Source organism: Panicum virgatum, chromosome 3N, assembly GCF_016808335.1.
Source record: "Panicum virgatum strain AP13 chromosome 3N, P.virgatum_v5, whole genome shotgun sequence".
NCBI classification, from domain to species: domain Eukaryota; kingdom Viridiplantae; phylum Streptophyta; class Magnoliopsida; order Poales; family Poaceae; genus Panicum; species Panicum virgatum.
Window position 1 is genome coordinate 40,676,578 of NC_053147.1, and position 18,079 is coordinate 40,694,656.

Genomic DNA, 18,079 nt, shown 5'->3' on the forward strand with positions numbered 1-18,079 from the left:
ATTCTATGGCAAGCCGAATGAGGACGCCAACGCCCATCTCCAGAACTTTCTAGAGTTATGCAAGACCGTAACCATACGGGGCGTTACGGCTGATGCCATCAGGCTCCGTCTGTTTCCTTTCTCCCTCCTGGGGAAGGCAAAACAGTGGTTTTATCAGAACAAGGAAGCCGTCAGCACGTGGGACAAATATTCCACGGCGTTCCTCGCCAAATTCTTTCCGTTGGGCAAAACAAATGCCCTACGTGGAAGAATTATAAGTTTCCAGCAAACAGGGATGGAATCCATCCCAGAAGCTTGGGAGAGACTCCAAGAATACATACTCGCCTGTCCACATCATGGGATGGACGAGTGGCTCATGCTTCAAAGCTTCTACAATGGGCTAACGACAACATCCAGAGCCCATCTTGATGCTGCTGCTGGAGGAGCCTATCTGGACCTGACAATTGCCAAGGCTACGGCCTTAATTGAAAAGATGGTCTCCAACCAGGGTTGGAACGAGGAGCGTTCCCAGCCCAGAACCAAAGGCGGAATGCATACCGTCAAGGAGACAGACATGCTAGCCGCCAAGCTGGACCTCCTACTGAAAAAGCTTGATGAAGGGAACCAGCAACAAATGCCTGTTCCCGTCCATGCCATGAACTCGTACTTGACGTGTGAGGTTTGTGGTGATAGTGGACACTCGGGGAATGACTACCCCGAGACTCATGAAGACACAGCCTACATCAACAACACTGCTATTGTTCCTATCTCTAAGTCCGGGAAGATTTCGGGGCAACCCAAATCTCCCGTTGAAACTGCAAATATGGTGTCTACCGGGTGGGGCAACCTTCCCCGGCAGACTTCTCACACTAACCATGCAGGAAGAACCACGCACCCAAGGATGAAGGCGTGGGGTGGGCTGACTGCGAAACTACATGGAGATCCAGGGGTGCCCATGATCAGCTGTTCCATCTTTGATAAATCCTATAAATGGGCCCTCTGCGTCCTTGGGGCAAGCATAAACATCATGCCCAAGGTAATCTTTGAGCAATTACAGTATCCTGCTCTTTCCCAGACCTGTATGTTCGTATAGCTTGCAGATTCCATAGTCCGACATCCCGAAGGGATAGTCAAAAACATTTACGTACGAATCAGGAACTGCTTCGTCCTCGCTGACTTCGTTGTCCTCAACATGGAGGGGGACCTGGGTTTAGACCTTATTCTCGAACGGCCCTTTCTGAACAGTGTAAAGGCTAGGATCAATGCCGGATCTTGAGAAGTCCAGTTTTGCATCGGGGTCGACAACATATTCTTTAAATTCCTCTATAGGAAGGAGAAGAAATTTGTGATCCAGCAGGCTCACGATGGGAGTCCACTCTGGGGTGCACCTGAACCCCAGCCGGAAGTACCTACGACCACAAGATCAAAGAAAAGACGTACGAAGAAGGTGTGGCGTAAGGTCACAAGTTCGTCCTCATCCAATTCTCCAGGATGAGCCAAGCAGTGGTAATCACAGCAGGAGAAAGGTCCCGCTTGTCAGACTCAAAACGACGAGCCCTTGCCGAAGGTAAATCGTTACGTATCTCATATTTACTTTCCACCATTTTACTTTTCTCGATTTTTATTATTTTTCCCACTACATATTTGAATTTTCAAAACACTCATGCATGCTAGAAACTTTTCTAGCACTCTTTCTATCTTTCACAAAAATCTAAAAAAAATTCCGAGCATGAAAATCCTTTGAAAAATAATTTTGAACATTTTTCGAGACAAAGTTTGGCCGGGCACTCAAGTTTTAAAACAAAGAGCCGTTGGGGGACACCTGGGCCCAGGATGTCAGCCAGGCGTCCCACATGGGGGCCGGCCGAACCCTAGGGTCGGCCGACCCCACCTGTCAGCTCCCCCCTGTCAGCTTTCTCCAACCACTATTAGCTGTTATGCCCATCTTCTAGCCATTGTGCTCGGGCATTCTCTCTTTAAATAGAGGCCGAGAAGTGGGTGTTGAGCTCTCACACTCAACTCTCATTCACTCACTCCCTCTCAAACTCCCTCAAACTTTACTCTCGGGATTTCATTGGATTTTTGCTCAAGATTTGATTTCAAGAGACCTCTCTCTCTCATTTCTTTGCTGCTAGAAAGAAGGAGCAACTCACGGGTAAGAGCATTCATTTCGGTTTCACTGACGTAACCCGTTTTCGAGTTGCACATGTTTTTGTTCCATCATGGAATGTTTAGGGCGGATGGTTTCTGGTGCATTCAAGAAGATGACGGGTGGAAGTTCATCCCGTTCTTGGGGTGGCTCAAGCTCATACACACCCTAACCTACGCCTACACCAAGCACCATGGACTACGAGGAAGAAGAACAATATGAAGAGATGCAAGACGAACCGCAAGCCGAGGTCATAGAGATTGATGCGGAAGATGCACCATACCTCGACTTGTGAGATGATCATGAATGACAAGGTTGCGCCATCCTCAAGAACCGAAGCTTCATCCAAACCAGAGCATTTGATTCGGACCTCCTCATCTAAACAGGTATGTATGAGGACTTCTCTAACATTTGGCATGCAATTGGATGGGATAACTTCGTTCCCGTTGAGGAGTATGGTTCTCGACTCCTCACTATCCAATTTCTTTGCACTCTTCGGGAGGTGGAAAACGGGGTTTATTTTCGACTTTTCGGGAAATAATATTTGCTTTCTTGGAAAACTTTTGCCGGCCACCTCGATTTCAACAAATGTTGGCTGATTTCTCTCGATCAAGCTTGCCGCGGTTTTAATCATCATGAATTTTGGGGCCAGATTTTGGGTCAAGTTATCCATGGCAAGTTCGCACCTCGGTGCGACAATATTCATAATCCAACTCTTCAGTTGATGCACAAGTGGTTAACCATCACTCTCTTTCCAAGAGATGATGTCCGACCCGTGCGCAACGATGAGTTTCTCATACTTTATGTCATGGTCTACAAGATCAAAATCTCCCCCGCGCAAGCTTTGGTTAAGCAATGGGTTTTTAATTTCAAGATAACGGGTCCTATTGAGTGCACTTCTTTGATTACTCGTATCGCTACACATATCGGTGCCTTAGAGGGGAATTCTATTCCTTTCATTGAGGGCGACCGTACGTATATCAACGAGGCTTATCTGATTCAAGGTCACACACTCAAGAAAGGCCAGAATAACTCTTTGATTTTCTTTTACTTGGGCTATACAAATGAGATTCTGCTGCTCAATGCAGAGTTTCATTTGTATAATTGCCATTCGCTAACCATCCCTCACGTTCCACGAGAAGGAGGTCGTAGGCATCGATCTTCTGGTTTGCTTGGCAGGGTGACAAGAAGCAAGACCAGAAGGGAGGTAGAGCCAACACCACCGCCTCAGCAGCCACATCACTCACATCAGCATGAGGCTGGTGGTTCGTCATGGCACAGTGCCAGCACTGAGGAGTGGACATGGCAGGCACTAGGCTGCCGGTCCAATTCTAGCTCCAGTGGAGCCCCGAACCTCATCAGACGGACATCCTCGTCCCGAGGATTCGGTGCCATCACCCAGTAGCTAGGTGAGCTCCGGGTGCAGGGCGACAATATACAAGAGACGCTGAACCAACACATCGATACTACCCAAGCATGGCAGCGTCACACTGGCAAGAGAATCCATGACATGGAGCAGTTGTAGTTGCAGCGATAGGAGGAGTGGTGGGCATACTGCCGCTGGACGGGTTTCAACCCCGATCAGTCGTAGTGAGCCTGAAGCTAGCTTGGGGGAGGACCCCCACGAGAAGTAACTTGTATCACTTATCTTTATTGCTTTTATAACCTTGCATGAAACCCATAAAAATTTGCAAAATCAGAAAATCCATAAAAGTTTGTATAACTAAAAACAAATAAAAATTTGTAAAACTTAAAAAAACCAAAAATATTTCTTTAATATGTGTAGTAAGCGTGGTGTAAGTTTTCCTTGTTGAGATGATGAATAGTTGCTCTATTAATTTCCTTCATATGCTTAGTTAAAACTTTATGCTCTACCTAGTTTTGGGTTTGTTGGCTTAAAATGTTCCAACCTTAAACTTGAAACTTGTGGGTAGCAAAAAGCATGATCCAAATCTAAGTTGTTGTGAGCTATGATATGGTTAAGTAGAGTTGCTATGATCTTCTCTTATGTGATGCTTGATATCCAGAGTATTTAATTTTGAAATCACAAAAATATAATAAAATTCCTCGATGACATGAAAATTCCTATCTAAAGCCATATGTTGTTTTAATTGCAAAACCTTCCACATATGCAGCTTGCTATCTCATTGAGTTTTGTCAAATTGTTGTGACCCTTAGTGAGATTCTTTTCACACTTCCATGATCAAGATCACGTACACATTTTCATCACATGCTATGCTTCTACACTAGAAGTAAGCAAACATCCATCCACATAATAAAACTCCAAGTCCATGTATGACACCTCTCTCTCAAAATATATCAAGGATGTGGGGCTATGCAAAAGAAAAAAAATAAAAAATGCATACCCAAAGAAGGTATGCCACATGCTTCGGCATGTCAAAAAAAAGAAGGAATAAAAGATGCATACCCAAAGAAGGTATGCCACATGCTTAGGTATGTCAAAAAAAAAAAAAAAGAAAAGATAGCCCCTTATCCAAAAAGACAGAAAAAGAGAGATGGTGCATACAAAGGAGTTCATACATGTTGGCGTTTCTTATGCCCGATGAGAATAGATATTCTGCAAGCGCACAGTATCACCGTTGTAGCACTTCACCTTGGAGTATTCTAGGGTTTCGTATTTTTCCTCAGGGAAGCACTATGGTAAAGAGTATTGTAAACCGAATTATAACCGTACTAGCTTTATCGACCAACTAACTAGACGAGGGAGAGCCAGATAGATAAGTAAGATAAGTGGCCAGGCAATGACTAAGTGACACACGGAGATTCTAATCCTTAGAGTGGTAGAGCTGGGAGGACAACGAGTGAGATAAGACACCTGATACACTTCTGAACTATCGAGTAGCCTCTCTAGATCAGACTAAACACCTAACTAGTTCTCGGGAAAGCAGAGCTTACTTCGGCGGCTGGAAGAGGAAGGACTTCAGAAAGGGATGAGAGGGGAGTCCAACGGCAACCTACACTACTGCTATGAAAACCCCGCTCCGCAACTCCGGCGAGCTCGAGCTCGTCGTCGACAGCCTTCTCCGCCTGCGCATTGTCCCCATGACCCCCTCCACGACCTTCCTCACATCCCACTAAAGCTCATCGACCTCTCGGAGGAGCCCTGCCCTCGTCGGAGCGCCACTGCGACGGCCGACCTCCTCCGCCGGCTCACTGCGCTCGCCGGCGAGCCTCCTCCGACCACCTCGAGCTCCGACCCGACCACCTAGAGGTTCGTCTCGGGCCCCTCATCATTTCCCCTCACTTTTCCCTCGCTGCCGGTGACAGGCCTTGCCGGATTTTGGCCGGCCGATGCCATCCCCTGCTTCCAGGGACCTCTTTGTAAGGGAAAAACTTGATTTTAGGGATTGAACTGGAAAAGCTACATGAACTCAAGAACATGATTTTCAGTGAACTTTAAAAATGCGTGTAAAATCGTATATAAATCGGAAAAATGTAAATCCAAATGTTCTGGAATCTAGGAGATGAAATCTACCAGTTTTGTTACATGCAAACCTTCAGATTCTGTATACTTTTTAATCTAGGAAAAAGATTAGGATAAATGGCACATAAATGTTCTGGTAGTTTGGTTCACTAGATGGCTCTGATTTTTGGGTATGATGAACCTAGCGGAGCTACAAGCTTCTGGTAAAAATATGAGCACAGGTTGAGTTCATTTACTTGTAGCAATGATCATTTCTCCTAGATCTACTAGCTATATTCATACATTAATGCAGGTAAAAGTAGACATGCTTTGGTTATGAAACTGTTTCTGTAAGAACATGGTACTGAATTCTTGCTGCTGTACAAGTTCGTCCTCATCCAATTCTCCAGGATGAGCCAAGCAGTGGTAATCACAGCAGGAGAAAGGTCCCGCTTGTCAGACTCAAAACGACGAGCCCTTGCCGAAGGTAAATCGTTACGTATCTCATATTTACTTTCCACCATTTTACTTTTCTCGATTTTTTTTATTTTTCCCACTGCATATTTGAATTTTCAAAACACTCATGCATGCTAGAAACTTTTCTAGCACTCTTTCTATCTTTCACAAAAATCTAAAAAAAATTCCGAGCATGAAAATCCTTTGAAAAATAATTTTGAACATTTTTCGAGACAAAGTTTGGCCGGGCACTCAAGTTTTAAAACATAGAGCCGTTGGGGGACACCTGGGCCCAGGATGTCAGCCAGGCGTCCCACATGGGGGCCGGCCGAACCCTAGGGTCGACCAACCCCACCTGTCAGCTCCCCCCTGTCAGCTTTCTCCAACCACTACTAGCTGTTATGCCCATCTTCTAGCCATTGTGCTTGGGCATTCTCTCTTTAAATAGAGGCCGAGAAGTGGGTGTTGAGCTCTCACACTCAACTCTCATTCACTCACTCCCTCTCAAACTCTCTCAAACTTTACTCTCGGGATTTCATTGGATTTTTGCTCAAGATTTGATTTCAAGAGACCTCTCTCTCTCATTTCTTTGCTGCTAGAAAGAAGGAGCAACTCACGGGTAAGAGCATTCATTTCGGTTTCACTGACGTAACCCGTTTTCGAGTTGCACATGTTTTTGTTCCATCATGGAATGTTTAGGGCGGATGGTTTCTGGTGCATTCAAGAAGATGACGGGTGGAAGTTCATCCCGTTCTTGGGGTGGCTCAAGCTCATACACACCCTAACCTACGCCTACACCAAGCACCATGGACTACGAGGAAGAAGAACAATATGAAGAGATGCAAGACGAACCGCAAGCCGAGGTCATAGAGATTGATGCGGAAGATGCACCATACCTCGACTTGTGAGATGATCATGAATGACAAGGTTGCGCCATCCTCAAGAACCGAAGCTTCATCCAAACCAGAGCATTTGATTCGGACCTCCTCATCAAAACAGGTATGTATGAGGACTTCTCTAACATTTGGCATGCAATTGGATGGGATAACTTCGTTCCCGTTGAGGAGTATGGTTCTCGACTCCTCACTATCCAATTTCTTTGCACTATTCGGGAGGTGGAAAATGGGGTTTATTTTCGACTTTTCGGGAAATAATATTTGCTTTCTTGGAAAACTTTTGCCGGCCACCTCGATTTCAACAAATGTTGGCTGATTTCTCTCGATCAAGCTTGCCGCGGTTTTAATCATCATGAATTTTGGGGCCAGATTTTGGGTCAAGTTATCCATGGCAAGTTCGCACCTCGGTGCGACAATATTCATAATCCAACTCTTCAGTTGATGCACAAGTGGTTAACCATCACTCTCTTTCCAAGAGATGATGTCCGACCCGTGCGCAACGATGAGTTTCTCATACTTTATGTCATGGTCTACAAGATCAAAATCTCCCCCGCGCAAGCTTTGGTTAAGCAATGGGTTTTTAATTTCAAGATAACGGGTCCTATTGAGTGCACTTCTTTGATTACTCGTATCGCTACACATATCGGTGCCTTAGAGGGGAATTCTATTCCTTTCATTGAGGGCGACCGTACGTATATCGACGAGGCTTATCTGATTCAAGGTCACACACTCAAGAAAGGCCAGAATAACTCTTTGATTTTCTTTTACTTGGGCTATACAAATGAGATTCTGCTGCTCAATGCAGAGTTTCATTTGTATAATTGACATTCGCTAACCATCCCTCACGTTCCACGAGAAGGAGGTCGTAGGCATCGATCTTCTGGTTTGCCTGGCAGGGTGACAAGAAGCAAGACCAGAAGGGATGTAGAGCCAACACCACCGCCTCAGCAGCCACATCACTCACATCAGCATGAGGCTGGTGGTTCGTCATGGCACAGTGCCAGCACTGAGGAGTGGACATGGCAGGCACTAGGCTGCCGGTCCACCAATTCTAGCTCCAGTGGAGCCCCGAACCTCATCAGACGAACGTCCTCGTCCCGAGGATTCGGTGCCATCACCCAGTAGCTAGGTGAGCTCCGGGTGCAGGGCGACAATATACAAGAGACGCTGAACCAACACATCGATACTACCCAAGCATGGCAGCGTCACACTGGCAAGAGAATCCATGACATGGAGCAGTTGTAGTTGCAGCGATAGGAGGAGTGGTGGGCATACTGCCGCTGGACGGGTTTCAACCCCGATCAGTCGTAGTGAGCCTGAAGCTAGCTTGGGGGAGGACCCCCACGAGAAGTAACTTGTATCACTTATCTTTATTGCTTTTATAACCTTGCATGAAACCCATAAAAATTTGCAAAATCAGAAAATCCATAAAAGTTTGTATAACTAAAAACAAATAAAAATTTGTAAAACTTAAAAAAACCAAAAATATTTCTTTAATATGTGTAGTAAGCGTGGTGTACGTTTTCCTTGTTGAGATGATGAATAGTTGCTCTATTAATTTCCTTCATATGCTTAGTTAAAACTTTATGCTCTACCTAGTTTTGGGTTTGTTGGCTTAAAATGTTCAAACCTTAAACTTGAAACTTGTGGGTAGCAAAAAGCATGATCCAAATCTAAGTTGTTGTGAGCTATGATATGGTTAAGTAGAGTTGCTATGATCTTCTCTTATGTGATGCTTGATATCCAGAGTATTTAATTTTGAAATCACAAAAATATAATAAAATTCCTCGATGACATGAAAATTCCTATCTAAAGCCATATGTTGTTTTAATTGCAAAACCTTCCACATATGCAGCTTGCTATCTCATTGAGTTTTGTCAAATTGTTGTGACCCTTAGTGAGATTCTTTTCACACTTCCATGATCAAGATCACGTACACATTTTCATCACATGCTATGCTTCTACACTAGAAGTAAGCAAACATCCATCCACAGAATAAAACTCCAAGTCCATGTATGACACCTCTCTCTCAAAATATATCAAGGATGTGGGGCTATGCAAAAGAAAAAAAATAAAAAATGCATACCCAAAGAAGGTATGCCACATGCTTCGGCATGTCAAAAAAAAAGAAGGAATAAAAGATGCATACCCAAAGAAGGTATGCCACATGCTTAGGTATGTCAAAAAAAAGAAAAAGAAAAGATAGCCCCTTATCCAAAAAGACAGAAAAAGAGAGATGGTGCATACAAAGGAGTTCATACATGTTGGCGTTTCTTATGCCCGATGAGAATAGATATTCTGCAAGCGCACAGTATCACCGTTGTAGCACTTCACCTTGGAGTATTCTAGGGTTTCGTATTTTTCCTCAGGGAAGCACTATGGTAAAGAGTATTGTAAACCGAATGATAACCGTACTAGCTTTATCGACCAACTAACTAGACGAGGGAGAGCCAGATAGATAAGTAAGATAAGTGGCCAGGCAATGACCGAGTGACACACGGAGATTCTAATCCTTAGAGTGGTAGAGCTGGGAGGACAACGAGTGAGATAAGACACCTGATACACTTCTGAACTATCGAGTAGCCTCTCTAGATCAGACTAAACACCTAACTAGTTCTCGGGAAAGCAGAGCTTACTTCGGCGGCTGGAAGAGGAAGGACTTCAGAAAGGGATGAGAGGGGAGTCCAACGGCAACCTACACTACTGCTATGAAAACACCCGAACGTGGTGGACTACAAAGGACGGATAGGGCTGTCACCACCTACCGACTACCACAACGGTTCCGTGGGGTAGAACACACTTTCTAGCTAACACTAAGGTCAGACACCACATCTGGACTCAGTGTTAGGATTTCTCTCGAGGCCTTCGAGAGAAATCCCCGTCAACCTAGAGCACTAACTTGACATACTCTAGTCCGGGTGAGAAAACCTGTAAGATAAATTTCCAATCACTAAGAGAGATAACTTAGTCTAAGCTAAAGGACAACTTCTGTGCTCAAGCTGAACCACAGAATTGAGTAAATGAAAGACTACGGAAAGTAAAGCTGACTCAAAAAAGTAAAGAAGATAACTTATATTAATAATGTCAAAAGAAAGATACAAGAGCTATACCAGACTTTCGACGACTCCGGAATCACGAGCAAGCTCGACTCGACTCTAACTCCCAAGCTACTAACCTACTCTAGAAAGTACAAGTAGAATAGAAGAGCTCCAATGGTGTGTGTCTTGAGTGATGGATGATGTTTCTATTTATAGCCCTCCCAAGATTGGTTCTGGCGGTAACTGCAGGTAGCGTCGGTTGAAAGCAGGTAATACCGTTGTGCTTAACTTCCACGCCAAACCCCAGCTTGAGGAGCTTCCATGTGGGGCCAGCCAGCCTCCCCTAGGCCGGCCGGCCTGGGGATGCCACCACGTGTCCACCGCCTTTCGGACAATGGCTCTGATCCTCTCCTGGAGTCAGTTGGCAGTTGGTTTTGCTTGACAGTTGCAGTTGTTAGACCGGCCGGCCTAGGGGAGGCTGGCTGGCCTCCCTCTGGCCCATCTCGGCCTCTGGTTTTGCTGATGCTTCACTCTGCCTTCATGCATCCTCCAGGGAAGTGGGTTGCTAGATTACTTTGGAGTTTGGGCTGCCTTGTGAGTCTTTGGACCAAAGTTGATGCCTTTCGGTGTATCCAATTGAACCAAAGCACAACCCTTGACTCAGGGCCTCATGAGTGTGTCTCATGGCCACTGTATCAAAGCCGGGGCCGTGATCTTGAAGGTGCCAGGCCGGCCGGCCTAGGAAAGGCCGCCCGGCCTTTCCCAGGCCGGCCTGGGATTTTTCCCAATTCTGCTCAATTTTGGTACACCTGCTCCTGAAATCAAAACTCATCCAAAACTTGTGGAACTCGTTAAAGATAAACAAACTATGAATGGAACATAGTGTAAAGCTCATGTTATTCCCGAGAAGTTGACGGCTTAGAATGTGAAATTATGGCCGTCAACACCCCCTAAGCTTAAACTTTTGCTCGTCCTCGAGCAAAGCTTAAACTGAGGCTCGGTGGATCAGGAGTTGCATCAATGCTTACCCCTTGTAGGTACCTTGTGCACAGCATATTACTCTTCCCGTATGTACTTATGAAAATTTGGCTCATACCTAAGGTTCTGGAAGATGGGGCGTATTCATTTTTCAACCCTCTGTCTTGGGTGGTTGTTGGACTGAACAACCTTCACCGGAATGCTCCCTGCTACCTGTTCAGGTTCCCAGTCTCGGAATTTTGCAAGAATTTTTCAAAAGACGTTCAGGTTCCCCAATGGTACTCTCGAGTCGCTCAAAGTGAATGATCCTCACCCATGGTCGAGATATCTGACCATGCTCTTACTATCTCTACAGCTGATATGTGGAGTTTATGAGTAGGAAGATGTATGCATACCTTGGTTACCTATTTTGCTCAGCCGAAGGGTAATCCAAGCCGGGGTCGGTACTTAGCCAAATTCAGGTCTCATGGAACATGGGGTATTTTGGAGGGTATGAAGTGGATAGAGTTGATGGCTTCCCATTTATTTTGAACTCCATAATTTGTAACTTGGAATGGAGAGTGAGCTTCTCTCTCTTTTTTTAAGATAACTCCACTCTCCTTTGCTGAAATATCTTGAATTCTTTGGAGTTTTGAATGGGAGGCTTTGTGGAATAAACTGTGGTATATGAGATGGTGATTGCGGGGGAGCATAGCTGGCAAAAGTGGATAGAGTTGATGGCTTCCCATTTATTTTGAACTCCATAATTTGCAACTTGGAATGGAGAGTGAGCTTCTCTCTCTTTTTTTAAGATAACTCCACTCTCCTTTGCTGAAATATCTTGAATTCTTTGGAGTTTTGAATGGGAGGCTTTGTGGAATAAACTGTGGTATATGAGATGGTGATTGCAGGGGAGCATAGCTGGCAAAAGTGGATGTCAATACCCGGAGTGGGTGACTGACAGGCCAGCTATGTTTGGGCTAGCAAATGGTGGATTTTTTTGTGGGATGAAAACCTGTAGGTGGCAAGTACCATTCCCGAAGTGGATGCACTATTCGACAAAGCTCAAAGTAACTTCAGATAGCTCAAAATAGTTTATGCAATATAAGGCTCTGGATGGGTCATTTTTACCATGGGAAACCTTCACCAAGATTTTAATTTTCAAAGAATTCCGAGGGGTTCCCTACTAGAGCAAGCAGTTTAAATTCTGATTTGGGCTATCTCGAATCCCGCAACAACTTAGACTTTAGAAATTAAACTCATGCCTCCACACAACTAGGTTTTCAGTGGACTACTATGTGCCAACTAGTTCAGGTACTAGGAGAGTAAAAAGCTATAAACGAGGAACATACAGAGTTTAAACAGAGCAACTATTCATCATTTCCAAAGTAAGAGCTTACACGGATTTCCACTCATACACTTTTTATTCAAAGCATGTAAATATTTTTGGGGTTTTTGTTAAGAGGTTATTTATTACTACTATTATTATTTATTTTATTTTTTTTGGCATGGCTACTGAATAGAAAGAACGGGTGCGATGACTTACCTGGCGGTGTGACTCCCCCAAGCTTCGATGAAGATCAGTCCTCTCATCGGAGTCCTGCTCTCCCTCGTCGGGGTCCTCCTCATCATCATCCTTGTCCTCCTCGTCGTTGTTGTTGTTCTCCTCCTCCTCCTCCTTGTCGTTGTCCTCCTGATCGGGTGGCTGGTACTGCTGGTATGGCTAGTACGGCTGGGACTGCTGATAGTCCAGCCCAAGGTGGATGAAGACGTTCGAGACGTCGTACTGCAAAGCAGAGGTCAACCCCCAGCTCTCCTGAGTGAGCTGGGTGTTGTGTGCCATCGTGTCCTGCATCTCCTGCTGCTGTGTGCCAAGTGTGCTAATGCAGTTTGAAAGGTCCACGAAGCTCCGAAGGATCGGGTCCTCATAGTTGAAGCGTGCTGATGATGAGGGACCCACCTGTGGACCATAATACGAATGCATACCTACGGGGTAGTACGGTCCTTGTCCACCGGCGAATCTGCTGCCGCCAGCCTGGTACGGGTCGTAGTTGTAGTTCCCGTATGCCTCCTCGAAGCTCATGTTCTCCGTGGATGGTCCTGGCTGTGCTAAAGCATGAACCGGGGGTGCCCGTCGTGAAGGACCTGCTTCGGCTTGTCCGCACCGGGTCGTGCTCCTCGTATGTGGACTTGCAACACTCCGTCGTACGGGTTCTCTTTTCTCCATCTACAATGTTAGAATTTTCACCGAGTAGAGAGAGTCTCGGGCACGGAAGTTCGATCTCCTTATCGTACCCGGGGTAGGGTTTTATTTCCCAACCGGAAACCGGTTACCGCCGCCCTCCGGTACCGGTTTACCGGACCAGTTAGTCTGGTAACCGGTGGAAACCGGTTGAATTCAAATCCAAATTCAAATAAATTCAAATTTTCCCGTGCAACCGGTTCCGACCGGTTTACCGGCCGGTTTGACCGGTTTACCGGCCGGTTTTACCGGTTTACCGGTCGGTTTGACCGGTTTGAAATTCAAACGCTCCCGTGCAACCGGTTTACCGGCCGGTTTTACCGGTTTACCGACCGGTTTGACCGGTTTACCGGCCGGTTTGACCGGTTTGATCGGTGGGCCTTCATGGGCCGGCCCATTTTTTTTCTTTTTCTTTTTTGATTTAACTTTAAATTCCCACAAACTATACTAAATGAATGAATTTTTGAGAAAATTTGATACCATTAGATTCATCACACCTTGAAGTATTTTTAGAAATTTTTTGGGAATTTTTCATTTTTTGAATTCAAATTTAAAATTTGAATTTTGGCCGGTTGGGCACCGGCCGGAACCGGAACCGGACCGGACCGGTTTGACCGGTAACCGGTCAAACCGGACCGGTTCCCACCGGTTAGGTTAACCTTGACCCGGGGTAACACATGAAGATAGAATTTCCTGGGCCTTCCTGCATCATGTGCCCTTGCACAAAATGCTCAAGACCGACCTCGTATCTATATGCCTCCGTCTCAGGCAAGAAGGTCACTTCGGCGCCATCCATTGCTTTGACATACCTCGCCACACGGGTGACCATCTTCTGCCAATGAGCAAGCATGCTCCGAATGGGTGAGAAGCGAATTTTGTTTGCCATAGCATACAGACACTGCAGCTCAGGCAAGCTACAGAGGCGGAGGTCTGTGCGAGAATGCACAACCATGGAGAGCCACTTGGCGAGAAACCTCAGAGTAGGATTATGAATTGAAACTATACTATTCTTACTACTCACGGGTTCATTAGAAATTTCACTCCACCAAGAGCTACGATCATACTGATAGCGCTCAACAAGTGTGTTGGGGTCTAAAATGCATCTTCTATTAAAGCCCAAAGCAACACTAAATTGTTGGAGAGTCATTTCAAATTGTTCGTTAAAGAACCGAAAGTAAACTTTAGTTTCGGTGCTAGCTTCTTCAATGGTAAGAGACATAAGAAACTCCATGGTCAAGAGATACGAACCTGGCTCGATGATGTCGGCGAAGTTCTCCCATCCGACGGCAGTGAAGGCTTGGTTCATGTCTTGCAAGAGTCCCGTCGTGATGAGGAAGCGGGTTTCAAACCTCTTGGCATGGGCATAAGTTAGCCTCTTTAGCAGCTCGAGTGCTTGCCGCTCGTAGTCATTCTTGTAGACGATCTGCTCGACCATCGTCAAGATCCTAATGCGGAAGCGGCTTCTTGGGACTGCGGGAATTTCTTCTTCTTCCCGGGATGCATGTAAGCGGTGACCAGAGTCGACCGACATATTATCCGAGAAGAGGACGAACTCTGCGAGCTTCTCGATCTTCTCAAGAACGCCTTCTTGACCTTCTCCTTGGCTCGAGTTATCATGGTGCCTAAAAAGGTCAGTACGAGCAATACCCAAAGGAAACAAGAAGTTAAGGGAAGGGTTAGCGTTAGTCATTAGTCGTTAGTCGTTCTTGTGGGGTGTTAAACCACCACAAACATTCAATGTTCAGCGAGCCATGAATTTATTTAGAAGGGAAATATTTTTGTGTTTTCGGGTTTATGAACTTCACTAATTACTACTCAAATTTTGTTTTTACGCGAGCTAGCACTTGAGTTCTTCTCCTAATTAACTCAAAAGAGCTTAATTAGGCAAAGAAACTCAAGGAAGGGAGAAGAGATTGAAGAGCTCGGGCTGAGGCATGTATACCTGAGCTTCTGGTGCACTGAGGGATGTTGGGCTCACTGGCTTTTATAGCCAAGCGCCAGCGCCAGGCCGGCCGTTGAGCCACGTCTTTAGTCTATGCCCCTAGATGCAAGTGATAATAACTCCGGTCGGTGGTGATGGGACTCGGGTGGATGGCAGAGGCCGGCCGGCCCTGATGAGGCCGCTCGGAGTGACACCTCTGGTGTCTATACACTAAAGGACACTCCATTTAATTCAAATAAATAATGGAAGGGAATATGGGAATTAAATTCATAAGAAAAAGTCAAATATAATTCAAACCACATATTGGATAATGGATGTGAGGGCTAAAACAATTTAAAACATATTAAAATCATGTTGGAAAAACTACACAAAAACAAGTTTGGGTTGGAGCTAGTACCTTAAATGACATGTGCCTAATTCATGCTTAAGCCAAATCCACTCAAAAATCAAATAAAAATCAAAGCCCATCATTGCAAATTTGAAATTATGAATTAGTTCAAAATATGAACTTCAAATGAAAAATTACCTAAAACAAAAGTTGTAGATCTTGAAAAGGTACACAAGTTTGGTATTCAATACTTTTTCATTTGAGTCCTCTAAGTAGGAGATAATTTTAGTTTACCAGGAGGTCCCTAAACTTTTGAAATTTACAAACGAGTCCCTATTTCCCCCTCACCCCTCTGCTGCGCCGCCGCTCGCCCGTACGCCACCGGTGGACCTCGTCCACGGCGCGTCCACGGCCAAGTGGACCAGAGGGAGCCCTCCAAAGCCACCAGGCATGCCCCTTGGCCCCTCCTCGCGTAGGCACGCGTCCCCGACGCCTCCCCGAGCCGCCACGACACCCTCCGCCACTGCCAGCACCGCTACCTTGCCGGCCGCCCGGTTCCGACTGCCCCAAGCCCCGCACTTGCCTCCCAGGCGAAGGAAACCAGCCCCTCCACTCTCCCTAGTGCCTATATAAACCCAGGACGAGCTCCTCACGCGTGAAACCGCCGCCGCCCCGCTCCGCAACTCCGGCGAGCTCGAGCTCGTCGTCGACAGCCTTCTCCGCCTGCGCATTGTCCCATGACCCCTTCCACGACCTTCCTCACATCCCACTAAAGCTCATCGACCTCTCGGAGGAGCCCTACCCTCGTCGGAGCGCCACTGCGACGGCCGACCTCCTCCGCCGGCTCACTGCGCTCGCCGGCGAGCCTCCTCCGACCACCTCGAGCTCCGACCCGACCACCTAGAGGTTCGTCTCGGGCCCCTCATCATTTCCCCTCACTTTTCCCTCGCTGCCGGTGACAGGCCTTGCCGGATTTTGGCCGGCCGATGCCATCCCCTGCTTCCAGGGACCTCTTTGTAAGGGAAAAACTTGATTTTAGGGATTGAACTGGAAAAGCTACATGAACTCAAGAACATGATTTTCAGTGAACTTTAAAAATGCGTGTAAAATCGTATATAAATCGGAAAAATGTAAATCCAAATGTTCTGGAATCTAGGAGATGAAATCTACCAGTTTTGTTACATGCAAACCTTCAGATTCTGTATACTTTTTAATCTAGGAAAAAGATTAGGATAAATGGCACATAAATGTTCTGGTAGTTTGGTTCACTAGATGGCTCTGATTTTTGGGTATGATGAACCTAGCGGAGCTACAAGCTTCTGGTAAAAATATGAGCACAGGTTGAGTTCATTTACTTGTAGCAATGATCATTTCTCCTAGATCTACTAGCTATATTCATACATTAATGCTGGTAAAAGTAGACATGCTTTGGTTATGAAACTATTTCTGTAAGAACATGGTACTGAATTCTTGCTTCTGTACAAGTTTGAGGAATTTTAGATCTAGTTTGATATATATCCTAATTATTGCTTGTTATATGAACTTAATTCATGGTATATAGATTATGTACTTATAAAAATCTTGGTTTAATTCTGGAACTTTGATTCAGCATTTTAACCATGTCTGAAAAGTTTGAGCTATAATTACTGAGTTTTTCTCTAGTTAAAAATCATGCTTAGTATATCATGGCTAGGATTGTTCTTTTTGTTCTGGGTAAACTAGAAAATATCTGATCATGAATTTTGGACATGTTCTTAGTTAAAGTATATGATGCCTATGGTAAAAATTTCACCTGCAGTACTGATCATCCTGAACCTTGAATTAATATGTAGGCTCATGTAAATTTAAATGCATAATTAATTTATCTGGTAGAAATAATGATTGATAATTTTTATGAGGCATGTTTAGTCCTTGTTTAGGCTCTGGTAAAATTTTGCAACTCATATCCTATGCAGAACTCTTTGTGGAATTTATTCTTTTTGCTAGCATAATACTTTTGTTAATTTTATAACTCCTGTTATATGAATAGATAAAATCTGGAAAAATTTCAGTACTGAGTATGCCATGTCTAGATGCTTATGTAAAAATTTAGCTTCAGAAACCATGTCTAACAACTTGTGCAATTTGGTGAAGTTCCTATGTTAATCTGTTTGCAAGATTTTTCATGTTTAAATGCTTTGTTGTTAGGTGCTGAAATTTTTACAGTAGATGCTAGAGTATCTGAGCTATTCTGCAGTAATTTTTCATCACTAGATATTGAGTAGATTTTCTGTTATAAAGTTGTGAAAACATGCTATGTTTTAATATTGAAAATGAAAACCAAACCCCACACTCATTCATGAAGAAACATAGTGGTAATTACTACTCCATAAATGACTGCCCATGGAATAAAATTTTGAGATCATCACTGAATTAACTTTTGTTGGACTACAACTTTATTGTGAAGGAAAGAAAAATCACATCATGTCATAATAACACATCTTTGCATTCGCATATAGAATCGGTTAATCTCGTTGATAGTGATTATGAATTGGTTCCTTCGGACTCTCTTGCTGCGACGGGCATTGATCTTAATTGTACTACCATAGCTCAAGACCTGGGCCAAGCCCGAGAGGACTCTCAGTTTGACAGTGCCCAAGAAGGCAAGCCCCGGTGCATAAACCATTAT

The 18,079-nt window shown here is 44.9% G+C and overlaps 1 non-coding gene across 1 annotated transcript; it reads right to left on the minus strand.

The window, feature by feature from the left end:
* Positions 1–235: 235 nt before the first annotated feature.
* Positions 236–342, minus strand: LOC120668226. The gene has a single exon (XR_005672324.1). It is a non-coding gene; the product is annotated as a small nucleolar RNA R71 (small nucleolar RNA).
* Between the last annotated feature and the right edge of the window lie 17,737 nt (positions 343–18,079).